At 35.3% G+C, this 27,843-nt stretch overlaps 2 protein-coding genes across 6 annotated transcripts in view; one reads left to right on the top strand and one right to left on the bottom strand.

Annotated features, from left to right (window-relative positions):
- Positions 1–4,035, bottom strand: part of LOC145680844 (insulin-2-like) — a 158,298-nt gene extending 154,263 nt beyond the window's left edge. The window contains exon 1 of the mRNA XM_081751954.1: positions 3,766–4,035. The gene's annotated coding sequence lies outside the window, so the exon portion shown is untranslated. The remainder of the gene's footprint in view (positions 1–3,765) is intronic.
- Positions 1–27,843, top strand: part of Ptp10D (Protein tyrosine phosphatase 10D) — a 279,629-nt gene that overhangs the window by 15,458 nt on the left and 236,328 nt on the right. The window lies entirely within an intron of this gene.

Below are 27,843 nucleotides of genomic sequence, written 5' to 3'. Positions count from 1 at the left end.
TTTTTAAATCATAAATAATCTTTTTGTAACTATACTTTTATAAAATGGAAGAAATCTTTTGTTGGTTAATTCAGTCTTTTTGTCTTATTCATTAACAAAAGTTTAGTATAAAAATGCACTAAAAACACTTTTTGTGCGATAGGATAAAGAAACAAATGTAAGAATAAAAGCATTGGGCGCGAGCGAACCATTTCCCTCATATCATTAAAACTTTTGTTCTAAGCTTTTGGAAAGGCGCCCAGTGCTTTTAGCCTTAGTCCCGTTTCTTCATTTAGCATGTTGAAAAATAGTATATTTTATAAAAGCATTGTTTTCAAGAGCTTTCTTTTTTTTTCTTTTTTTTTTTTTTACATTATTATTTTTCTGTAAGACAGTGTATTAATAAGGCAACCAACAATTGCAAGTAGGCCATAATTCTTTATTTAGAGCACTGGTTGAAGTGCCCGTTTTTCGCCTTTGAGTAATGAATAGAATTTGAATCCGAGAACTAGCTTCTAGAACTTGTTGATGCGAATTCAAATTCATTGGAACTCAGAACCCATCGCCACACTAAAATTGTCTGTAAATATCGTTGTCGTAAGTCGATACCCACTAAATCTCTTTTCTGTATGTATCCCAAACTAGTAGATTGTTTGATGGCATGGGTTTGGCACTTCGATACGAACAAAAGGAAAGTATGTATTATTCAGCTTCTCTCACCCCTTGCTACAACGTTTATGCTATGGTCAGGCTTTTACAAAAGTAGCATCATATAGTACGCAAGTAGGTTGCTTGGTATATGTCCAGCCTTTACAGGAATTTTGCTGCAGATCCTGCGGCGGTTCTCTTCTTAAAAAGGAAAGAGTAATTCGTCAGGGACACACGCAGGGGTGAGTCTGGAATGTAAACCTCCCGAAATCTCACCATTTCTACAAACTTTTGCCTACTTGGAAGGGCGATTTTACAAAGATTAATACAATTTGGTCTTTTTAATAGTTCTAGATTAAAAATCAACAGTATCGTTTAATTTCCACTTCTGTCTGCGACAGAAATCCAGGGAAAATTAGCCAGACATAAAGAGAATTCGTAAGGATCTTAGTTCATTTTTGGACTTTTTTTTTTTTTTTTTAACGGACCGTACCTTACGATTTACCTGACTAGGACTGTGCCTTACGTCACAAATCCTATGCACTGGCAAAATTTCAAGCTTTTAGCTTAAGCAGTTTGGCCTGAGCGTTGAACAGTCAAGCACTCAGACTTCTTTATATATATATATATATATATATTGGTTAATGGAAGATGTGTGTGTGTTTTTTTAAACCATTGAGTGCTATCAAGAACAGTTTACAGTGATACAGCTGATCGTAGGTAAGGTATTTCCATCTTATTACTCGTATGAGATTCTCAAATATGGTGCATTGTGCCCAATTCACTTGAATTTATTTTTCAATCTTTCTTTAAATAATGCTCAGTGTAAGGAGACCATAAAAGCAGACCTCGAGAGTACAGTTTGAGAAACGCTGCATTAAATACATCTTATCTACGTAAATTATTCCTTTCTGTTTGCTAGTAATTCTAACGTATTTTTTTCTTTTGCTGTTTCAAGTATTTGAAACATCTGGTACGTTTCTTGGCTTTATATATTGTAGGTGAACACTTTCAAATGTATTCATTGACATAAAAATTACTTCTTTTATTGCACGCAAGCATTTTAATGTTTTACTGTCGAAATGACCGCAATCACTTTGGATGTTAATTCAAGAAAGAAGGAACAGATATGTATTCTATCTACAACTAATCGACTACATTAGTAAGTTGTATTATTATACTTGAATTCTGAATGTTGGATTGGGTAAAGTAATTAAGTGCTTTACCATGAGGGCATGACATCAGTCTCTGTGATAGGGTGTCAGTGGGTCACAGAACGAACGAAGGTGACTAACCTTTTAAGCACAGGGCATGGATAACCGGAAGGTACATACCGCTAATCATCAACAGTAAAATATAATTAACTTTTCGATACAAAGTCGTGAATTTGTTGTTTCGTGTGGGTGTACGATGAAGAACTGACTGGGATTGGGTCACATCAGGTCATACAACTTTTGGTACTATGAAATTCCTGTATCACATATTCTTGCGAATTCATTCGTAGTTTTTTTTTTTTTTTTTTTTTTTACGTCATGGCAAATAAGGGGCTCATTTTTCCTCCTTTTAAAAATAATGATAATTGTTGGTGTAAGGAGGTTTTAGTGCTATGTCGTGTTAATGTTTCTTCCTGCTGTGGTTTAAAGTGTTATCTCGAAAAGATTACACAGAATTTTTTTACATTCTGTAAGCACGCACTGGCTTGGTACTGTGACTTAGTCTTACACTGGGATATTAAAACGTCATTGTGTATACTTTTATAGATATATTGTCAGGAATCTAAAAATAAGTAGGTTTCTGAATAAATTATGCCCAATTTTGGAAGAGTTGATTTTGAGTTTAACGTCCCATTCAGCAGCAAGGCTATATAAGACGTGCACCTACTGATTAACGTGAAATCCGAACCACATGAGCTCCAGCCGCGAATCGAACCCAGGTCTCCCACGCCGAAGGTGCGTACGCTAACCACTCCAATTTTGAAAGAAATAATAGTGAACAATAGTAATTTAATAAAGAATTTGAATATCATAGATTCGATTCCCGGCAGGAGCTCATGTGGTTCGGATTACACGTTAATCAGTAGGTCCATGTCTTATATAGCCTAGCTGCTGAAAGGGACGTTAAATTCAAACTCAACTCAGCTCCCATCAGTTTTATGGTTCTTCACTCTTGCTAACCTTTTTTTTTTTTTTTTTTTTTTTTTTTTGTAATAATGAAAGTAGCCAAGTAACAATTCAGAAGTTGTTAAACTCCTGTCTTATTAGTGAACTAGACTTTATTCTTGTAAAAAATCCATATTCTTGTAAACTATCCAGTCACTAAATGCACATGTTCTAAATCTACTATTATTTAATTTAATCTACTATTATTTAATTTAAAAGTTATGTTTATTTTGTCGCTGCGATTTTACAATTGAATAAAGAAAAACTTAAAAAAAGATATTCTTTTCAGGGCTTAATATATGAGTGGGCTTCCTGACATATGTTGAGGTTATCCTCCCATATTGGCGGCATTGCTTCTTTACATAATGAACGCAGGCTATATGGAACTAAATCCTTTCCATTTATATGGGTGTGTTTGGTTTATAAGCAAATGCTAGAATATGCATTGCTTCGTTAATCGTTAAACAATGTTTTTTTTTTCTTTCTTTAGTGCTGTGCATGTAACTGTTAATGCCAATGTGTTGTAAAGCCAGTAAGAGAAAAGTTGATGGTTCACTGTGTTTGCGATCCATGAGTTTGATTTCGACTATCCGGATTGCTTCCTAAGGTGGTTTACTAAGTGTTTTTTTTTTTTAATCCTATAATATTTATAACTCAAAGTGTAGTTTTTCTAGGAGTAAGTAGTGTTCGATTGTTTTAAATCACTGGCGTCTCTGGCATGTAAAATTTGAGGGGGACATCAAAGGAAGTGATTTAAATGCTAGAACCTCAGCGGAATTTTAGATTATATCACGTCGATTTGTTGTTTATTTATTAAACAGATGGCTGTGATAGACTGAACAAAATTAAATTATCTAGCAGCTATTCAATAATATATTGAACAATAAAATTAAAAAAAAACAAAAAAAAACACGAAAATGCAAATTCACACATACAATGACGCAAGGAATACAAAATCATCTTAATGTACTTTAGTTACCTATTTTTTAATGACGATTAGACCAAAGATCGTCATGCGACGGTCACTGCTTGCAGTAAATCTGTCTGCTAACTCGTCTAGGTTGAGGTCTAGTAGATCATCATGTGTGGGGCAGATGATAACATGATTCAATCTCTCCTGTATTATTGTGCTTCGAATAGAGCTAAAACTCTGTTCAGCTTTGCATGAAGAAACTAACAGCCCAATCAAAAGACGCAATACGTTTCCAACGTTTTTAAACATAGCTCGAACTTCTGGTTCCACTTCTCGTAGTACAGTACTTTGCAAGCATGACTGACACAAGATAAACCAGTCTTCTGCAGAAACATTTTCATCCCAAGAGAAAATGACGTTGCATCTATTTCTGAATAATTTTCAAGTATGTCAATTGTTCGACCACACCTGATAACAGCTTATCTTCTAGTTGCCGAAGACGCAGGAAATCCGACTGAGTAAATCTTTATTCTAGGCCTTTCAGAGCTACATCAATGACGGCATAATATTTTCCCCCTATAATACGCATTGACATCTTTAGGAACCCAATCTTCTACCGGCTCTGTGCACTTCCTTGGTACCCTCTTCATTCTTGGCAATGCAAAGGGGTTCAAATCATATTTTTCTACTTTCTCACTAGCTTCTTGCATTATCTTGTCAAACCTTTCTTCGTTGTGTAGATTCTGAGTATTTCCTGAAACAATTTCACCTTTAATCAAGCCTGTTACAGTTTATTTCCGACTTTGGACTGACTTCTTCAGAAGTTCCAGCATGCCAATTATTTTCTGTCCAAGTAATAAACCCAACAGCGTTATGCTAGTTTCAAAATGGGATAGAAGACCTGGACCTCTTGTAAGCTGTTTTTCGGTTTCAGAAATACCATGCAGTGTTTCTAGTATAACATCATATTTATCTAGATTTCTGAATCTGGTCACCTCTGCATAACCATCTTGTGGGACGAAGTGGTTTTATTCTAGTGACATTGTCTATTGCACCTTCAGATTAGGTGCAACAAAGTTTCCTCGTGCCATAAGTGATTGAGAGAACAAGACACCTAACTCATGAGCTCATTGCATTGTATTCATGAGTTTCCAAATATTACCCTGAAGGACTATTACTCGAAGGAGTGTAAAAATATTAGGCATACATTAACATAATGTTATAATACAATGGTTCTTAATCTTCTTTTAGTCATGGTCCCCTCTGAGACTATGATTGGAGCTTTGAAACTCCTTCCAAGAAATATGAACTTAAATATGTTTTCGTATACATTATTGTACAGAAACTTGATCGTATCGTACATGATAAATACTACTGTGCCATCCAATACTAATAGTTTTCAACAAAGACTAACCTAGCCCAACCTGTGTATTGTCTTCAATTCAATTTGTACCTTTCATCTTACCTTCACGGACCCCCTGAGACATATCAAGAACTCTGTTATAATTGTTTCACAGCCTGAATATTATATTCCAAATAAATATAATAATTATTATATATATGCTATTCTGTCGTTAGTAACTAAATTAAATTAGAATAAAATATTGAATATTTCGTACTTCAAAATATTGGGGGGACGCGTCCCCCTCGTCCCCCCGCCAGAGACGCCCTTGGTTTAAATTTAATCTGACCTCCGTTTTCGGTACTTAGACTGTCATATGTATAAAGTACAGTTTAACGTGGGATCGTATACTTATTTCAACTTTGATATTTTAAATAAAATTTGTAAAGATTTATTTTCTTAACGTTGTTATTGTTATCCTGAGTTTTTTTTTCTTTTTTTTGAACAGAGGCTATATGGGAAAATGAAATCTTTCAGTTTAAAGTCCCACTATTAGGCTAAGGGAAACGGGCGGCAAATGAATGATGGAATAAATTGGTGGAATGAGAATGAGAAAACGAGAGTACCACTAGAAAGCCCACGGACACGATGTTATGCACCACAAACTTACTTGGCCGGGGATCGACCCAGGGAACACCACACCAGAGATAACCGCTTTTTCACTGAGCCACCTTTATAGGTACGTTTTTTTTTCTTCTGAAGATTACTTGAACTTTTAAGTTGGTTTTACCATTAAAATATTTAAATATGTACTTTTATCTCCATCTTCTCAACTATTAGTCCTATGAAACAATGTATAGGATTATTTTCGTAGAAAGTTTGATGTATTTGATTTTTTTGTTGTTTTTGTTTTACTAGACCCTAGAGTTAAGGTATTTAAGGAAAGCTTAAAAAGAGAGAGAGAGAGAGAGGGGGGGGGAGAAAGAAATCTTTGAACATCCCCACGCATCGTCGACCGTTTAGGGTACCCCCCAACAACCTTGCCAAATTTCAAAACTATAGGATTTTTTTCTATTTTTCCTTCGTTGACCCAGGCACGTAGCCAGGATTTCGTGAAGGGGGAGAGGTCCGTGATATGAAATACTGTGGTCATCACACCAATGGCTCGATCATTCGAAACAGTTTTACTGGAATATATATTGGTTCGTTTAGCCAGGATTTCGTAACGGGGGGGGGGGGGGAGTGACATGAAATTCTGAAGGCCCAGGAGCTCGATCAATCAAAACTACTTTACTATCAACATATTGATTTGTGAGGATATGTTGGTAAGTATTTTAATAAAGTATGAAGAAATCTCTAGTAAAATAAAAAAAAAAAGTATTGAAAAAGATTATACAATATTTACATCCTTCCTCTGTTTATTCAAATATAACAATTTTCCTTTCATTATGACCTCAACTATTATAAAAAGTACATACTCAATAATGTCTTGTAAAACATTCCGCAATTCTGCGTTCCTTTTTCTGTTGAATCAAATGTTAGCAGAACTTTCTTTCCACAAATATTTTTGTTTTTATTATTCCGTCAACTACTGTCTGTTTCAAATGACAGGTTAAAGGAGCAGTAGAAAATTGTTTTAGAAATAACATGTTTGATATTGCAAGGATGCGATGACGAAAAATTATGATAAAAAATGTCCACGCTGTTACACAACGGCACTATGTTTTCGGAAGCTTGAAATCTCTCTGACTAGTAGCAGAAATTCTGAGAATTCCGCAACTTTTCTAGAAATTTCAAATTCCCTGATTCTTCCAGGATATACCGCTCACCTCGCAACCATGTATAGCAAGTAATACAACTTTTCTCATAAGAAAGAGTAACCAAAAGCTTCCTGTAGTTTACTTTTAACGCTGTTCCTTCTTTTTCTCATTTCATTTTGTTTCATCCTTCCATAATTTTTTCATTTCTGGTCTCGAAGGGGGGGGGGATCCTGACCCCCCCCCTTGGCTACGTGCATGGTTGACCTGACTACCAGTTTCCATAATGATTTGAAAATATATGGAAGGTCATTAGAACAACTAAAGCCAACAGGATATTATCACCAAGACAAAACAAACAAGAGGAAAGGGTAGTGTGTATGCAAATATACATGATATATGGCTTCCATGTGTAGAAGGAATGCATGTAATAAGCGTTACGTTATGTATTTTTCTTAACAACTTAAGCGAATCGTACGCTTTCTCGTAACTTATAGGAAGTTGTAGTCCTCATTGCCGCTTGTGGCAGAGAAAAAAGGAAAGAAATTAGTTTCGTATCCGAGTATAAGGCAAGAGTTGGGAGGCTTTAATTGTCAGTTAATTAATGAGAAAAAGGAAAATGAAAACATAGGTTGAAAGTAGGTCTGTTAATTGAAGATTGCACTGTTCTCATTTTATGTGCTTTAGAAGGTGATTTCCTTATTTCGTCAAAGTTTGCTTACAAAGGAAATTAGTCTTTGCTATTTTCTTCTTTATATAATCATTTCAGCTCATTTTTCTTCACTTTATTGTGTAAGAATATGGAAATATTTCATTAAAATTGAGAACTAAAAGATGTATGTAATTTTGTTGTGCTTTCTTGTGGGTGAATAATTAGCATGCTTGTCTGTGATATACTTAATTCGAGGCTTAATTTCCCTGTGAGAGTACGCTGACAGTGGCAGAGGACTTGTCTCTGCAGTGAGGGGTTTCTGCTTCGATCTCAAGTTATGGAACTTCTTGGTGGACAGATCCATGTTGCATATAACCTAACCTAACAGTGCTCAAAGAAATCGTGATTCTAATTCAGCAACATCGTGTTTTTCTCCAATTTCCTCCCACATTCTCGTTCCACTAATTCATAATTTACTTCCATTAAACATCCGTCTCCTTTTGCCTAAAGAAGACATTAAATAGAAGATTTCGTTTCATTTTGCTGGTAAGAGCATACGATTCGCTATGTTGACTTAAACCTATTCGATCCTGCAAGCTAGGATAATCTGGATATTATGATAAAAGAAATGTAAAGATTTAACAATGTATTATGTCTGTTAAGAATTTAAAATTGTCACAACAATGGACATATATATTGAATTTTAATGAAAAGTGATTCCTGATTGGTAGAGATAACAAATGATGTAATGTTATTTATGATTTCAGTTGTAGTAGTAGTCTGAAGAAGGAAGTGATATACTTACGAAACTGTTAGCATTTCTAGTTAATTTATAATAAAGATTATAGACAGCCTTGTAAGAAAGTTGTATTTAGTTTGTGTGAATAATCTGCTGTAGGGTCCAACGTTTAATATAGTCTTTCTACACAATTACCAATTAACAATCCACATTGCAGCCCAGTATTTTTGTGAGCTGTCTCTTTAATGAGTAGCATCTATATGATCTTGATAATGTGGCTTCTGTAGTAACGAGTCCAATTTGCTTCGTTCTGGAAACATGGAAGAGGGTTGTTTATATATAGCTGAGTAATGTGTATTGTAACGGAAAAAGGTCATTGTTGTAGCTATTACGGCCGCTCATTACTTCTGGTCATGACGCGTCTTTTAATTTCTTCTAACATGTCTCCAGGATATATATAGAACAAATCCACTCTGGAGAACTCTAACACCATAATGGTAATAGTCCTTCTTTAGGTAGCCACCGTGCCTAGTGACACACTTTTGCCATTGGTTCTTCACATTCCGTAAGCCTGTTTTGTAAAAGTCTGTAGTTTGACTTTGAAACCACAGTCCAACTTTACAAATGACGTCATCCCTACTGTCAAAATGGGGTCCTCTGAGTGGACGCTTTATTTCTGGTAGAGAAATAAGTCACTTGGTGCTAGGTCCAGTGAATATGGGGTGGGATATTTCATATCCTAATTCCATTGCCGTCATCATTGATGCATAGCCGGAATGAGCTGGTGCTTTGTCTGCCAACGACAGCACCCCCTCCTTTTTTTTGACCAATCCACGATGTTTCTTCTTGAGTTCTCGTAACTTAAGCAGGAGATGGAAATAATAGGTAGGTACTAGTAATAGTTTGCCTCTGTGGTAGGTAATCTGTCATGATGACCCCTTCATAGTCCCAGAAAACAGAAAGTATGACATTTGCGGCAGGCTTCTGCACTCGTGCCTTTTTAGGAGTACGGGAGTTTCCATGGTTTGCTCATTTCATTTGTTTTTTGGGGTCATAAGATAAACACAATTTTCATCCATTGTCACTAGTCTGCTCAAAAAATTCTCTTTATTCCACCTCACACCGATACAATATTTCTCTTGGAGCGTACCCGCGATTTCTCTTCTAGAAAGGTATGAGCTGTCATGGCAACCCCCCATGCTGACACTCTATGAAGATTCAGCTGGTTGTGAATGATATTCCAGGCAGACCCAGACCCATAACTCATACCTATTGCACATCTAGCCATTTTTGGTTTATTTCCCTGTCTTCCATTATAATCTTCTCAACTTTAAACTATAAACCTAACTATAAAATGCATGTCCAAGGGGGTTCGTAGTTAGTCACTTTCTAGGTGATTGCATGAACTTTTTTATACCTCCTCGTAGAGACTCCTGATAATTAAGAAAGATGTATGGGTGTGTTTTAGAGGCCAGCAGCAAACTATTTGCATCAAGATTTTAATTTTGCTGATAACTGTTATAATATTTTATAACACATGGATTCAAGGTGAAACTGTTAATAAACAACGATGTAGCTCTTGAAGTAGCCACTTGACGTGCAATAAGTTTTTGTCATGTTAAAAATTCACTAAATGATGACAGTTCTTGTTAAACTTTACGTTAGTGAAAAATGCCGATATTTAGTGGTTTAATGGGATATTAAATATATTATAAGCCTTACCAATAATGGCTGGTCAGTAATAAGTAGCGTAATATTGTGAATTTCTTGTAGGAGTTTTCATTTAAGAAGGAAGCCTGCATCAGTATGTAGTAATAGCAGCAAGTTACAGTTATTTGCGTTATTATTGTTATTATTATGTAAATCTTGTTAAACAGGAATCAGAAACAGTGTAGCTTGACACGTCCGTTTTTGCATCTCGTAGTTAACCTTGGAACACGTGCTGTCAGTTACTTGTTTTCTGTGTGGCGTTTCGGCATTAATTATCTGGAGCGTTTTTGGCTTCCATGCAGTAGCGTGGAGTGATTTACGAATGCTTTCGGCACCGTTAGAGAGTAATGATTAGTTGAACTAATGGCTTATTAACCTACAACTTTTTTTTTTTTTTTTTTTTTTTTAATGATTTGCTTCGTTGCTTCTGCGAGCGTGCGAAAATGACAAACTTTAGGCATTGGTTGATATGCAGAGAAGTAAGAACTAGTCAAGCCGTGAAAATATGTTTGTTTTAAAGTCGTTAGATAGCCTACTCTTCAAGGTAACTAGATCATGGTTGATTCATTAGGCAAGTTTGGTTTTTGTTTATTTGAGTGTAGTATTCCTTGTCGACAGTGGTATGATATGAGACATGAATCTACAGTTTACTATGACGGTAGTGGCGTGTACTGGTTTGACAGTATGGATACCACTGACGTTATATTATTATTATTAGTAGTAGGAGTAATAATAATAAGATAGAAGAAAATATACGTATGTTTTGGTTAAACTTTGTTTCAGATCATTAATGTTCCCCACTGTAAATCAAACACCATCATACCTTTGCGCAGTTAACTTGTGGATTGCAGCGATAAAATATTTTTACCGATGTCCCTTCAAGTGGTTTTGTTATTTATCCTTAAATACACAGTTATTGTACTAATTTTTAATTTTTAGGCTTACAAACATTCTGTAATTTACCATTCACATCACTCACCAGAGTAAATGGGAGTTGCACAAGTAATGTATAAATCTTATATATAAAAGAGAACGCACAAATCCTTTGTTCCCTCATCACGCTAATACGGCTGAACCAATTTCTTTCATTTTTGGGGGGTTATTAGGATTTGGACCCTAGATGGTTTTTATCATATCACTTTAATTTTTAATTACCAGTGTCTTGAGATAATTGACCATTCAAGTGTCCATAACGTACAAATCCTTTGTTAGTTCATCATAGGTAAAAATAAACGTATTTATATGCAACCCGCATGACCGTGTCACTCGGCGGGTTAACATAAATGGCAGGCGATATAATGTTAACATTTACTGCAATCTACTATGGTTTTTATCATATCACTTGAAAGCGAAAAAGTAAAAATTATCTAAGTAACAAAGTTTATTGCGTTCCGGGGTGACCGCAGCGAAGCGGGGTGAACGCTGCTAGTCTTATATAATGAAAGAGAGAACTGCAATTTTTGTTTGAATTTCTGAATGAAGTAATTTTAAAGAGCAAAGATGTGGAAGGCAAGGAGATATTTAGGCCTACATCGAACGAAAGTGAAACACCGTCCTGTACTTTCTTTATCTAGCAGACGTATGGTTTGGAACAGAAAATATGACTCTTGAAAGTCTTGCACTTAATTGACAGCGGAAGTACAAGGTTCTGAAAGTTGCAATTTCGGTTTCAAACAGTATGGCTTTTAGGTAAGAAAGCGTTGGCTGATAATTCACTTATATTCATGCAATACGTTCCTTCACCTTCCTTATGTTACATGTCTTTCTTTAATCTTTGAATTTCCTTGTTCCAGGATTTAAAATAAAAATTCCAATTGCCTCTTTCGTTCTGTGATGTTCATAGGTCATCATGAAACATTAACGTTGTAAATTTCGTACGTAGTACAGATTTTTTGGAGTTTAAGAAACAGATAATCCCGGAAGCATTGGCAGAAATACGTCATCCTTGAGCTATTCAACCCAGATAAGTTTGTCTGGGTCCTACTTAGAAATGCCCAGGTTAGGTAATGCAAGAGAATTGTCAAAAGTATGTAGGTGATGATGGTTTTCGAAAAATAGTAAATGTATAAAATTCCCAGCGTAAACCCTGACTATTGGAATTAATATCTGGAGTATAGCTTAGTGTCTTAATTATCATTAAAGAATTCAGGTTGGAGTTATAAAAAGGTTCGAAGAAAAATCTTTTTTTGAAGTGAAATCTTTAGTGCGTCGCTGTACCATTAAGGAAGAAGCTCTTTAGGCTAAAGAAGGCGGGTGATTAATAAATAATATGGCCTTAGTGGAGGAATAAACATGAGCACAATGCTCCCCACCACAAACTCACATGATCTGGAATCGAATCAGGAAGTTCTTATAAACAACGGTTAGAGTTCAGCTACAATATGTTTGCAAAATACGTAGTCTAAAATTGATTTATATGGTACCAGTTGAGATATACATAAACTGAAGACGTGCAAGACTCATCCTGGTGAATGCATTTAAAGTTTCTATTAGTACCCATAGTTCAGGATTCGATTCCCGATATATCAAAATGTCAGTATTCACTATTATTTTGAGGTAATTGGTGAAATACTTTAATTAAGGTGTAGTGAAAGGTTGGGGTTTGAAATCGGCGCGCTGAGTACATACAATCCAGGAAGATACATTATCTGGTCGGTTATAACCCTTGAATAAAATCGTGAAATATTGATTAGACATACATGTTAAATGTAATTGGATTAGAATTTAATTTAACGTCTTCTCGGGCACCGAGAGCGTATGAGGCATGAACCTACAACTTAACGTGGAATTCGAACCTCATGAGCTTCCAACGGGAATTTGACTCGAATCTCCCACGTCAAAGGTAGAGACGCTGTTATAATTTAAATAACTAATTATTTTCACTTTGAGCATTAACAAATACATTATTTATTTAGTTATGGTTTAAAAGTATAATAATAAACATGAAACCACCACCAACAACAAAAAAGTACTCCTGCGAAAGAAGGATTAATAAATATGGGAATTTCTATATTGCATGATGTGTAGGTTAAAAATTGAAAGTGTAACTACATTTCAAGTTTAATTAGAAGATATGACTGATGTGTGTAGGTATGCTACTATTTCTTGATGTAGATTTTGTTAAAATTTACATTCTCTAGTCTTGAATGAGTTTTGTTAATTATTGCAAGAGCGATTATGTAATAGTAATTTGTTTACTTTGCGCGTTTATGTAACGTTGTCATTATTTGGGTAAAGTGAAATAACAATTACGGTAAGTGTATTAGTTTCGTTATAGCAATATCTAGTAAATGACGTCCGTTCTTATTGTTACACAAGATGTGCAGCGAAATTCGCCTTTAAGAAAAAGTAGTAATGCAATTGAGCCACATTACCGTTTGGCTAAGAATGCACGGTGACGTAACTTGAGTAAGAGCCAAGTCTGGTAGCATACAAAACATACAGTTGGGCAAAACCTCAATTGCTGGAGTTAGTCGGCCAATTCTATGACGGCACAATTCTCTATCACGCACGATATATATATATATATATATATACATATATATATATATATATATATATATATATATATATATATATATATATATATATATATATAATATGCCAACGAGTTTTGGTACATCCTCGGGACATTAATGATCAACAACAATTAATGATATTGTGATCAGTCGAGTTTTTGTGTATTATGTCAGTCAAATTCTATATTCATGAATATGAATTAATAATATGTAATTTTTTAACGTATTCATGTTAATCGCTAATTGGTTGCTAATTAAAGAAAACGTTGTTACAGGAAAAGCTCCCTCTTTCCTTTATTTTGAACTAGGAAAGAATCTGTTGAAATTGGACAATTATCTACAAATTTGAATACAAAAGGTGTATTTTTTTTTTTTTAACGAAAGATGATTATACAAATTGAAGCAATTTAATAAAGTTATAAGATGGGTATTTAAGAGCCTGCCTTATTAACAATAATACAAAATTTACCATTTTTCTTTTGCTTCTTTATTCATCAGTGAAAGGAGATAATGAAGACGACAAGGAGACAATCATAGATAATGCAGTTCTACAACAGAAAATATGAACCTGAATAATGTTCAGTGTTGCCATCCATAGAAATTACAGTGTTGCCAGAATAACAATTTCCCTAAAATCTAAGTTAATGCAGCGAGTAGAGGAACAAACTCAACTGCATTTGTTTATGTATCATATTGTTTTGGTTTCCTGTAAACTACTTTTTAAATAATAGTTGTGTTTAGTTTGCAATAAACAAAATAGTTTTAACATACAGTTATTAAAACTAAATAATAATGTTAATTAAAAAAGTAGTTCACAAGAAACCAAAACAACATAGATCTAATACGTAATCAAATGCAGTTGAGTTCATTCCTCTACTCGCTGTCTTAACTTAGATTTTAGGGAAATTGTTTTTCTGGCAACACTAATTTCTATGGATTGAAACACTGAACATTCTTCAGGTTCATATTTTGTGTTATAGAATAGCATTATCTATGATTGTGGTACCCTTGTAACTTTTAAAGAAATAGGCTAAAAATGCAGGAGAACATAGTTTGACATATCCCTGTGATATCACAAGGTCAGCAGTGTTGCCAACCTGACAAAGTTGCAGACCCTATCTTTTCAAATAGCACTATGTCAATTTATTACGTATTTCGAATCTACTATACAACTAAAATGTACCTCATTTGCCATGCACTGTTGCAAACTAAGAACGTTATAGTATCATAAATTTTGAAAAACAGCCATATTTTGGAGGGTGTTATAACAGTAATAAAACAAGTGAGCCGGACAGGATAATGGGCATCTAAAGTACCTTGACTTAATGTCTAATACTACAGTCATCATATAATGTATTTCGAAAAGTAGAAACATAATTACAAGGAACTGAAAATTTGACTTTTATTTTTTTTAAAAAAAATATTTTATTTTGAAAATGTTAAGTATCAGATCCAAATGTGTAGATGGGTTTAAATAAACCTAAAGATTATAATGCCGTTTACAGCAGTTTGATATCTCAAGCGTATTTATGGAAACTTCTAAAAAAATCTTTATTTCTATAAGATTACAACAATACTTTTTGGTATTTGTAAATACAAGTTCTCGGAATTACATAATTTTTTACAGGTTGCAAACTTTAACAGTTTTTACCATATCTTCAGTTTGAGATATAAAATTGCTGTAAACGGCATTATAATCTTCACATCTACAGAAAACCATCTGTGCAATTGGATGATATATTTGTCTCAACAGTTTTTCGAAATAAAGGTTTTTTGAAGAAAAGTCAAATTTTCAATCTCTTCTAACTTTGTTCGTATTCATTCAAAAATAAATAAATAAATAAAATAAATGAAGTATTTAAGTTTACCGTCTCATGATTATGCACTTTAGGCTAAGGGAGATGGATGATTAAAACAAGTGAATATTTATTAAATAATTGTTGGAATGAAAATGTGGGAGGAAACGAGAGTACCCCTACAAAATCCACGGACACAATGTCCACCACAAACTTGCTTGGCCGAGAATCGAACTATGCGTTTTCTAGCAACCACCCTCGAACCCTCTCCTGTCCAGTAATAATAGTTGTGCCAGTTAAGGATTTTTCACTCTAGCGAAATTAAACTACCGCTAATTTTAGAGTTTTTCTGAAGTATCTTCAAAACGTATAAAAATATTCGAAAAGCAGAAACGCAGTGAACTGGACAATACGATTTTGCATGTGAAACCTTTACCACAAGTCACCTATCTGCTTTTGATATGCTGCTATTTACAGAACCGCAAAAAATGCTAAATCTATCTACAGTTGCAAATCGAAAGCAGATAGATGAGTTGTGATAACGGTATTACATGCAAAATCGTATTGTCTAGTTAACTTCATTTCTGCTTTTCGAATATTTTTATTTGTTTTGAAGATATTATAGAAAGACTCTAAATTTGGCGGTAGTTTGCCTGTTTTGTGATTTCTGAGGACTTCTAGTAGATATTTCCTGAACCACTTGCACATTTTCCTCTGTCCCGAATGTTGAGGGTCGACTGCATCTTCTAATATCTGCTATAGAACCTTCATTAGCTTCAAATGGCAATTCCTTATTGTCTTCGCATATACCGATGCACGAGGTCCTTTCACACGTTGCGAATATGTCTGTCTGTATTTGTACAACGGACTACCATACTTCACCGGGATGCCAGTTGAATCTGTTGACACAAGGTTAGGCGTTGCATTATGGTTCGCCACTTGATACGTGCAATAACACAAATATCATGTAATAAATTCTACAATTTAAAGAACAAACTAGTTTTTGTTTCATGAACCCTGACATACAGTGTATCAGGTTTATAGCTGAGCTCCTCGTGGCTGTTAATCATTGGGTCTTTCGTTTAGAATTTGATTCTGGTGTGAGTATGCTTTGGGTTTCATGTTAAGCTGGTGGTTTTTACCTCATATAATCTTGGTGTTTAAAGGAATGTTAAGCTACAACAAATCAAATAAGCTGTATATCTTAGTAAAAGAAAGACAGGAAATTCATAAAGAAGTATGTGCTACACTGAAAAAAAATGAGGTGTTAAAACAACACAAAATGAATACCACTTTAGGGTGTTACTTGTGTGTTAATTCAGCACCAAGCACATCGCCTTCCGAACACATCAGAAATAACTAGTTACTACCTGAGAGAATTTGCATTGGTATTTATCGTTTTGCAAAATATATTTTGCACTTATGCCAAGTAACGAATAATGTTCTATGTTTTCTGTCTTGTCTTGTTCATCTCTACCATAGGTTGGTGGGCAACATGGAAATTTTAAAACTTTTCTCTCGCTTGGGAGAGCGGTTTTATACTTTGATAAGGTTTCTTCTTCGTTACTTCATCTAGATATTCGATCCTTGGTCTTCCTTTTCCTGGTTTTCCTTCTGCCTTTCCCTCTATCAGCACGGTGATCCAATCGGAGTGCTGAATAAGATGGCCAATCATGCTGTTTCTTCCTTTTCTTATTATCTTTATGATCTGTCGTCCTTCGTTAGCTTCCTTTAGTGCGTCTTCATTCCTTTTCCTTTCGGTCCATGATATGCGCAGCATTCTTCGCCAAGACCACATTTCAAATGCTTCCATCTTGGATATTTCAGCTTTTCATGTTTTCTGTAATCGGTCACAATAATATTGTTGTAAACCTGTGAATCCTCTGACAACAGTTACATAGGCAACACTTCTGCTATTTTCTGTTCATACGTGCTAAGACACATGAATAACAGAGAAAGAAAATAGATGGAAGCACTGCTACCTGTGTAACTGTTGTCAGATGATTCACAGGTTTACAACAATATTATTGTGACAGATTACAGAAAACATAGACCAAAATGCAAAATATATTTCGCAAAGCTTTGCGCATACCAAACAATAAAAAACAATGCAAATACTCACAGCCAATAAGGAGGTGTTTCTGATATGCTCTGAAGGCGATGTGCTTGGTGTTGAATTGACACACAAGTAACACGCTAAAGTGGTAGTCGTTTTGAGTTGTTTCAACACCTCATTTTTTGCTGTGTATGAACACTGAAACGTAACTATAATTGTTCTGTTTATATACTAAGATAATTGAAATTAAAAGAAGTCTAGTTCTCCCTTTACTTGCTGCGACCTAAGATCTTACCATCTCTGCTGCCATGTTTTTCTTTCTTTTATTACTGTTTGCTGTGTGGCTTACCATGTACAGTAGGATGTGTGAGAATTTCTCTTATCGTAGTGTATTGTTCATTTCATTTCATTCTTCCGGGTTCTCAGGAGGCAGAACAATAATTGCATGTACGGAATGTACTCTGACGGAATGTGTGTCGTACATAGAAGTAAAGAATTAATGATGATCTTCTTTCAGTTTTCCTTATGAAATGATTTATGATTCTGATACAGATTATATGTGCTAGAGTATATCTTCTCCCTCTGAAGTTAAGAGATCCATAAAAACTGCTTGCCAAGAGCTCTGATCCAACATTCTAATTTAATGGAAAACCATTCATATCAGAATAGTATTGAAAGTGAGATCGTAATCAAAATTCAACAGAATTGTTTAAGAAATATCAACTCACTAAAAGTTATTGATAATGTTCAATGCTGCTGTTAGTTCGAATAACTGAGCGTGAATTAAGATTCGTGAGTTCAATTTGTTAAGTCGTGCCCGAATTGATCATTCGCTTCTTGGGGAAACTCGTCCAGTCCCTTCGCAGCTATTCGTGCAAGGAAGGAATTGATATATTTCTTATGAGCATTGAGAGTGGAAACCTTCCTTTGATAGTGGTTATTCAGACTTTTAATCATAAATATACAACATTAAAAAAAGTCTAATGGTAGGAAATTTTATATTTTTGACTTGATTTAATTCTTCTGTAGATAGAGATCTTGGTGGCTAGTGGCTAGTTATCTTTAAAGTTGACTTGTCAGTTGATAGAATTTTAAAATTTTAAGCTGAAGGAGATAATGGAGTTCAATGTGTTTCGGAATTATTCGTATTTTGGTTTATAGATGTACTTACTGTGTGCGGGCATTTTTCTACCATAAGATGCAAATCTACAAGTATTGTAAAATGTCTTTATACACAGTACGTTCAATAAGTTCTTAGGCAATTTTAAACAAAATGCTTAATGATGCCAGAAAAAAAATATACTAAATTAGTTTTCTACATACATCTCTTGCTGAGCCACACTCTCACAGAACCGATCGTAGAGGCTCTGGAACGCCCTAGGAAAACTGTCCACTTGAATCCTGTTCAGTCAGTACCGCTGTCACATTCGCTTGAATCGATGCAACATCTTCAAAAGCTCCCATTTGAGCTTGGGGAAGAGGATGAATTCTACTGGGCCAAGCCACCAGCAAATGTACACACTTCTCTTACCGGTGCTTCAATGCATGTATGCCATCCTTGTAAAATTGTGCAGGTTTCTCTGTGAGTTATGGTGATGTTGCAAAAATGAGGTTCTCAGTTGAAGAAAAACTTTTCCCCCTAAGAAATCTCTTCAGCTTTGGAAAGAGGAAGAAGTCGGACGGTGCCAGATCCGACGAGTACGGGGGATGCGGCAAAATTTCGTACCCACAAGTGGCTGCTTGTCTCCTAGCAATGTCAGCACTGTGACACGGTGCATTGTCCTGGAGCAGCAGCACACCTTTCTACAGTTTTTCTCGTCTGGGTATTTGAATGTTGCTCGTAACTTTCGTAGCAGGTCACTGTAGTATTAACCAGTAAGTGTGGTACCCTTATGAAGGTAATCGGAAGTGAGATGCCCTCACAATTCCACGAAAACACACATCACCTTGCCAGCTGATGGCACAACACTAGCCTTTTTGGGGGGGGGGGGTGTTGACCCCTTGTGACACCACTGCTTGGACTCCATTTTGGTCTCGGGATTAAACGTATGGATCCATGTTTCGTCCGGTCACGATTGCACAATTCCAAACATTGCCTTAATGCTTGCACGCGTTATTCCTTCTGAAAAGATTGCAGCAATCTTGGAATCCACCTGGCACTCAATTTTGACAGGTGCGGATGGTCATAGATGATTGTTTCAATGGACCCTACACTTATTTTGACCTGTTGGGGTAGTTTCTGGATAGTTATTCGATTTTTAGGGTTAATGCGACCACTTGTTTCACAGTGTCATCATCAATGGCTGATTGAGGCCTTCCTGGACTTGGGTCATTTTGCACTGACGTCCGACCACATCTAAATTCCTTTTGCCACTGTTTCACCATGCAGTATGATGTGGTAGTATCACCATACACATTGGTCATCTTGTCATGAATCTCCTTGGGCGATTTCACCTTAAGAAAGAGTTAACGAATCACTGCTCTGGCCTTAACTTGTCCATAGTTAACATCTTGTCATGGATTAGGATCTGTAAAACGATTTAGGTTAGAAGGCTGATATTTTGCAATATTTCTATACAGATATGTACCATTCAACATTATTAATATCTTTAACCTATCGCAGCTGGAAATGGATTACATCTTTATGGCCGACCTATCGCAGGTCACACCTTTATTGAACGACCTACTATACCAATAAACCAAGACAGCAAACATAGTGGATATTTTATACTTCCGAAGTAATGTACTTTATGAACATAGAATTAACATTTTGTTAGCACAAGAATTAACAAATGAAGCGACGTAACTTCCTTCACGTTGAGTTTTTTTTTTTAACACTTGAATTGACATATTAATTAACCTAACTTATTTCACGTCGAAAAATTGAAAGTAGGTAATCGTTGTAACCATAATAATTTTTTCCAGTATACAAAACATTAGTACTAATACATGATGAAGAATTGACTTTAAGCCTTTTAGAAAATGCACCTTTTCAGTAGTCAACGGCATTGCTTAGTATATGCAGACCTGAATGCTTGTCTATTTTTGGTAGTGAAAAAAATGAAATCTTTGTCTTACGTCCCATACTAATGCCGGCTAGGCTAAAGGAGACGGTGACAATGAGAAATGAATGAAATGGTGGTGTGAAGAAAGGAGGAGGAAACGGGGGAACCCCGAAAAAACCCACACGGTGTTTGTCTACCACATAGTTCACTAGACGCGAACTGGGATCGAATCAAAGACCCAATGCACCAGAAGTCAAGGCTCTGCCACTGATTCGTCGTGGCTCCTTTTTGGTAGTAGAGTTGCTACTATATACTTATGCTGCTGAGGTGATAATTCTGTGTGAGACACTGCATTCTTTCCTTAATCCTTTCTCAACCCACATATGTTTGCTCTTCTATTCTCAAAGTTCTACAAATGCATCTATTTTTGACGACGAATCGAAGGATTAAGAAAAAAAAAAAGTTGTACCAGGAGGCTCAGTAGTAGATTACAGATCTCTTCTGCGGCATTTCTGGTTCGATCCCAAATCATATGACCTTGTGGTGTACATCATTGTATCTAGGGGTTTTCTCGGAATTTTCCCATTGTCTCATTGTCTTCATCGCATTAAATAATAATATATAGTTGGATTATTTTTTTCACCTAACTCTTTTAGGCAAAGTATAGGAGCGGGATGTTAAACTAAAAATATCATTTCAGTCTTGGCATACTCCGTGTTCTCGATCAGAGTTAGTAAAAATCATGTCTAAAAAGAAATATTTTTGGGGGAGGGAGTTAAATCCGGTTGTTTTTGTTTAAATAGATTTATTTAGGTTGCATGTGAATACAATGAGTTTGTTTAGTCTTAATGTCCCTATGCAACAACGGGGTTATGAAAAGCGGGATCTACACTCTAAATAGGGCTGCCAGATCTTGCGTTGGGTTTTACGTTTCTTTGGCACGTTATACGTTTTTGTTTTCCTCGTAAAATGATTTATTCCGTCTTTCTAATAAAATAAATAATCATTCATTATTTTAGAAATGTTTTTGGACGATTTTGTTAGTGTGATGATTTAAAAAAATAGATACTAATTTCTCACACACTGATAACAAAGCAACTTTGTATTCAAAGAGAAAATACAACAGGTTGCGTTTTTATATCCCATTTAGTCTTTAACCGAGCATTATGATTAAAAGTAATTTAGTTTTAACACCTTAGCCGTCGTCTGTCAACATCGTCTCGATCATTGATGTCAGGACTAGAATCTACTGTGATCTAATAAATGCTTAAATGTATAAAAAAGGACGTAGAACTGTTGCAAAGGGAAAGATGCAATCTCCATTAAAATACAAGGATTTGTCGGTTTTATTTGGTTGTAGTGCCTCTTTTAACAGCAAGGTTTATGAGAACGAGAAGGCCACAGTACTTGATCTCCCATTGGATATTGTAATTGACTTTAAAAAAAAAAAAAAAAAAACTTTGTTATAATTGTTTTCTAATGAAACTGTCAGTTCCCAATCAAAATCATTCTACGTTAGTATGTGAAACCTCTAACGTTTTTTACATGTGAGGTTTCAATATCATGTATCTTCTACATTTTTTCTCTCTAAAAAATCTGGGGCTGCGGTGGCTTAGTAGCAGAGTGTAGCATGGGGTAGCTCGCGCCAAGTCAGCTTTGTGGTGGACAAACACCGTGTGTGTGGGTTTTCTCGGGGTTCTCTCGTTTCCTTCCACTGTCTTTATTCCTCCATTTCATTCATTTCTTGTCATCACCATGTCCTTTAGCCTAACTGGCATAAGCGTGGGACTTAAAACTTTCATTTCATTTTTCTTTGAAAAATCTTTCAACCCTAAGCTTAAAGTGGAATCCGAACCACTGTGTTGCACCCGAGAGAAATGGTCTTCTATCTGGACTCCAACAGGGACCCCTTGATTATAAAGACGACAAGTCTATCGGCTTATCCACGGAGGAGATCTTATAGAAATATTATGTATTTATCTTGCGTACTTCTGAAAATTTTAGGAGCCACTTTAGAAGGACTAAATGATACACAACTGCACAGGTGAATAACTCCACAGTTATATACGTTATTAAAATAAGTGGACAATTTCAAAAGGCTACAAAGTAATTTAGTCCAAGTTAATTCAGTGAGACAGAAAATCGAATTAATTCAATTTGCATATCAATAAAAAGGGGCAAGGGCGCCCATATTGTGGTTTCCAGGGGGGAGCAAGTATACGCGATATTTCAAATATAGGTTCAAATTTTGCTGTAACTAATGTAAAAATTCAATTGGGTTTTCGATATTTCGAAGTACGATTCCCTCTAGGGAGGGCGAGCGCCCCACATTGCCCCCCTGATGGGCGCCCTTGAAAAGGGGTAAATAAAGATACGAATCATTTGAATTACTCGGGCTGTCAGCCAAACACTTTTGATTTTAATGAAACCCGATGTTTAGTTCCTAGTGGGAACATTCGGTCGGAAAGGTGTAACAACATTTTGAGGCCTACCATCCTGAGTTAGGTTTTTGCAAGATTTTTCCTCATTCATACCTTACAAATTGTGGAATAGTGCCTGACACACAGGTTCCAAGGCATCTTCTTCCTTCCCCCATTTTATGGATAGTATGCTCGCCATGGGACGTCATCCCTCATACGTAATGAGGTTAAAGGCGTAGATCTCGGTTACGACCAGAAATCTGTATAAATAAATAATTTTAATAAAACATGTACATTCATGTTTCCGAAGTTTGTAATGTATGAAAAAAGATCTAGATTGTTTGAGATACGAGGAAATTGCACGATGAATTTCACCCAATTTGTGGGATTCGTGCTTCTAAATTTATTTGTTTATTTATTGTTTAAACCAATTAAAAAACACCTGCCTGGCTTATTAAACCATGGCTTAAATTTCTTCCGTTTAAACTAGCAAACTCTATTCTCGATATATGTAATTAGCAAGTACTTTAAACAGTAACGCAGTAGTTTTAATTTATTAGGAAGGCAAAGGAGAGACAGACACATTTTTTTGAGGGAGGCGAATATTTTTCATAACAAAAATGATAGTTTTATTGTTTGATTTATATTACAGTACAACTTGTATTTCGTTTTCATATTATATAAATTAAACTTACGGGTTAGCTTAAGTCAGTCACCGCCAACTGGTCGATTCATGACAGGAGCGCGCTTTTACAATCTGAGAAATAGCAATGAGAAACACTAAAGCAATGAAGGAAAGAGGTACAAGGTAGGAGAAGGTGTTGATAGTTTACGCTGAATAATGGATCCACTAATAATATGCCTACAAAATCATCGACTACGCTAGCGATGTTTTTGTTTGCTTTTTAACAAAGACAGATTACCTACCAACTTCTTCCTCTGTGTGTGTGGTTTAGTGAGATGAGAAGAAGCAAACTTTGATACCACAAAGCTCTCATTTGCAAATGACTGGTTTAAGCTCTTCGGGACTTCGTGCTAGGGAGATTTAGTGTAATTATATTCTGCTGTCAATAAGGGATCGCCTGCTAGTTTCGTCATTTTGCCCTATACTGTCGCCCGTCAAACTTCTGATAGTAGTGTCACCTCTAATAACTTATTTGGAGTGGGTGATCCGTGTTCGATTCCCGGCGGGAGCTCATGTGATTCTGATCTCATGCTAAGCTGTAGGTCCATGTCTCCTATGAGCTCACTACTGAAAGGGACACTAAACTCTATTACATTACCAGTAACTTATTATTGGGGGAAATGCTATTCCAAAAGTATTTAGTCGGGGGATTTCCCCATGATTTCGAAATTGTTCAACGACCCTCAGAATAAGTTTCTATTTCCTTATCAGTTCTTCACAAATAATATTAAATAGGCACTGGAATCATGTTCTAATAATGAATCGAAATTTATAAAACACAATTCTCACTAATAGTAGTGCAGATATGCAGTGCTCTTGTGCATGCATAGAAACATTTCATCTGTGTAGCATATACATGCTGACCTCTTGCAGAGTATATCCTGTTGCTTTTGTGACATGAAGACACACGTGACAACAACAGCTGCCTTTCTTTACTACATTTTACCACTTGGTCGACATTTCATTACCTTCACGCCTTTTAGGTTCTTCGCTGTGTTGGATACAGGGCGAGATGAAGGAAGGAAAATAGGACAAGGAAAGGATATTCGTGGGAACGTTAACTCTTTTTGTGCTTCCTGAAAAAGAAGTATCTCATCCGGAAAACAACATGAGTAATATTGCGTCACAACGATGTGGTGTGAGAAGAGAGCACACACACACACACACACATATATATATATATATATATAAAATTATGGAAGTATATATGTATGTCACAGTCACAGGTGCTTATATATATATATATATATATATATATATATATATATATATATATATATATATATATATATATATATATATAATATCGTAATAACAGTTCGAATCTTCTTGGAATACATTTAGTACATTACATAAATATGCTTTATTCATTAATATCCAGGAGACAGGGTATTTTGTATAGATGTTAGAACATACACAAATTTGTAGATTTACTGTAGCGAGGTGAGAAGTTTGCAAAGTTATTACGACAAGAAACTTCTTTCTTTTACTATAATATAGGTATATTTAAAAATCCATGTAGGAATTAGTAATTTTGCGCAGTTCTCACTTGTTAATCTTCTATATATAAAAGCACAAATCTTGATTACTTGGTCAGTGTCTAGGCGAAACTGCGTAATCTAGAAACATGAAAGAAGGAGGGTCCAATTACGCCTTTTCGCCTAGTATAACCATAAAAAAGTAAAAGTGTTCATAAAAAAAAACAGTATATGGTATGCATATGAAGTTCAAGCCCTAAACGTTACAACTCTATAAGATGAATATGAAAAATATTGTAGCAGATCACATTAAGAACCCCACGAATAAAGCATGATTGTTGATCTACCAGTTAGACGTTTTCTCGGTATTGCAACAATATTTCTAGTATAATTTTATTTCATGAACCGCACTATACTATTGCTTGTTGCTAACAGTAAGCCTGTTGACTCTAATCTTCTCTGAAAGGAGGGCGCGGTGGCTCAGTGGTAGAGCGTTCACCTCTGGTGCTTGGGGTCCCTGGTTCGATCCCAGCTCGCGCCGTGTGGACTTTGTGGTGGACAAACACCGTGCTCGTGGGTTTTCTCGGGGTTCTCCTGTTGCCTCCCACTTTCTTCATTCCACCATTTCACTCATCATTATCACCGTCTTCTTTAGCCTAACCGGCATAACCGTGGGACGTTAAACTTAAAGATTTCATTTCTTCTCTAAAAAAAAACAAAAACTGGTTCGTAAAGCGTCCTATAGGTGTACTAAAATTATTGTTGAAAATTCGAAAACATCAAATGCGCGTATTCCGTAACGGTTTGCGTCAGCTCAACGCAAAATTTGCGATTTAGTTCGAGATAATTGGGATAACGTTTATAATGACTTTTCCATTCTTTTGCGTTGCGTTGCGTTGTACTACGGGTAATTTTCCGAAGACTCGTACGGTATGCTCCTTAAAGTGACAGAATATCAACAGCCATGCTTTATTTGCAGGATTCTTTACGTATTCGCATGTTACATAATGTAACGTTTAAAGCTTGAACTTTATATGCATACACTATAGGAGCTTTTAGAAACACTTTCACATTTTTTATGGTTACCACAGGTGGGAAAAGGCAGATTTTTACCCACTTCCTTTGGACATTCATAAGATTTGTGACGTAAGGCACCACTAAGGAAGGATTTTTGTGTATGTCGACGCAAAAGAGGGAAAAATTGAGTTGTAGTTACCAGGTTTTGTAAAAGGTATTGACCCTTTGGAGGTCAAAATTGAGAGTAAAATTATTGTGATTTGAAAATAACATTATGCAACTACATATGGATCATTTTGTTTTATGTCTTTCTGCCAACGTCACTAGTCCTAAACGGCACAAGACCTAAAAATCATTTCGTGGCACAAGTCCTAAACTGCACTGGACCTAAAAATCTCTTGTGACGCTACCATCGCGTCCGTGCCAAGAATACTGCCAATCTGTTAGTCAAAGTTTTAGATACACTGTTTCATATTACAGAACCAAATTCTAGCTTAGTTCTTACAAGTAATTTGTTTAAATACATATTCTATCGTTCTGAAATAATAAATTAATAAATAAAGCCTATTGTTTTTTCTTGCTGTTTGCATGATAGCATTTGTGTGGTGAAAAATGTTAATCTATCAAATGTGATTCCCAGATCTTTTATAATGTCTGTTTTTCTATTTCCACACCATTGACCTCGTATTAGTAACATAATGTTGTGTTTTAGTTATATACGTCATAAAATTTGCTTTCTTTGTGCTGATTTGAAGTAAATTATTTTTACACATATATTTATCATATTCAACTCTGTCCGTAACAAATAGTTGTCAAACTCGCAATTAACTACTCTTTACTCGTTACCATTATTAACAGTAGTTTTAGTATTACCATCATAGCTGTTACCGTTGGAATTAACTATTATTATTAGTAATAATAATAATAATAATAATAATAATAATAATAATAATAATAATAATAATAATATTTCAGATATGCTACTTTTTTGAGACCTGAGCCTTTACTACTTGAAGTTAAAATCAAATGTTATGTCACAGACGGCAAATGAAGGCTCAACACCCAAAACAAACTTTTGGCCCCCCAAGTGGGGGGTTAGTCTGTGTTTAATAATAATAGCAAATTAATAATGTGTATAATAGATTGTGAAAGAAACACTTTTTAAAAAAATAAACTCTGTCAACATGATAAAATAATTATAAGAACCTAATTAATGATCCACTTTGTACTCCCATTTGCTTAACTGGACGAACCCAGACCTAAAGGAAAAATGATTTTTCTGCCCAAATCTCATAAGCAGTGGGAAATTTTAATGCTATAGAAATTGACCCTTCTTCCCTCATAGAAATGTAATTTTCAAGACGCTGAAACATATAATATTACTTTTAGTTAAAAGTTGAAATACCTAGTTTCATGTATCCAACTTAAGCAAATCGTTCTTTACTTTATAAATATTTTCTGAATAAGTAATGGGAAATTCGAACATTAAAGGAAGTTGACCCTTTGTTCTTTCCTTTGTATGTGTTGAATTTTCAGGTTTTTATTTTGTTTGTTTTACAGTGGAAAGTTTATATATCAAGTTTCATTTTACTAGTTTCAGAGATTTACGAGATACACTACTGTTTTAAAAAAAATCTTACCCCACCCTTTGTACGATACGTATTTCCAAAAATTCTTTCTTATATCCTGCTTTCGTAGGAAAACGATTTTTTAGAATTAAAATTTAACGACTCTACTTGTAGTAGTATGCCCAGAAAGTCACTTATCTTAACCCTGTTATATAAGAGTACAGAAGATAAACACAGTCAAACTCATTGAATTTCATGAACAGTTTTCGATTTCTTTTGACTTAACTTACTCGTACATTTCCCACAAGCTGTAGTTTTAAATTCACGCAGCCAAGACCCAGGTTTCAAAAAAGTAACAAACTAAAAATATAATAATAATAATAATAATAATAATAATAATA

Source organism: Thermobia domestica, chromosome 3 (assembly GCF_964235325.1).
Source record: "Thermobia domestica chromosome 3, izTheDome1.hap1.1, whole genome shotgun sequence".
Classification (NCBI taxonomy): Eukaryota; Metazoa; Arthropoda; class Insecta; order Zygentoma; family Lepismatidae; genus Thermobia; species Thermobia domestica.
This window is presented reverse-complemented; position numbering and strand designations above follow the sequence as displayed.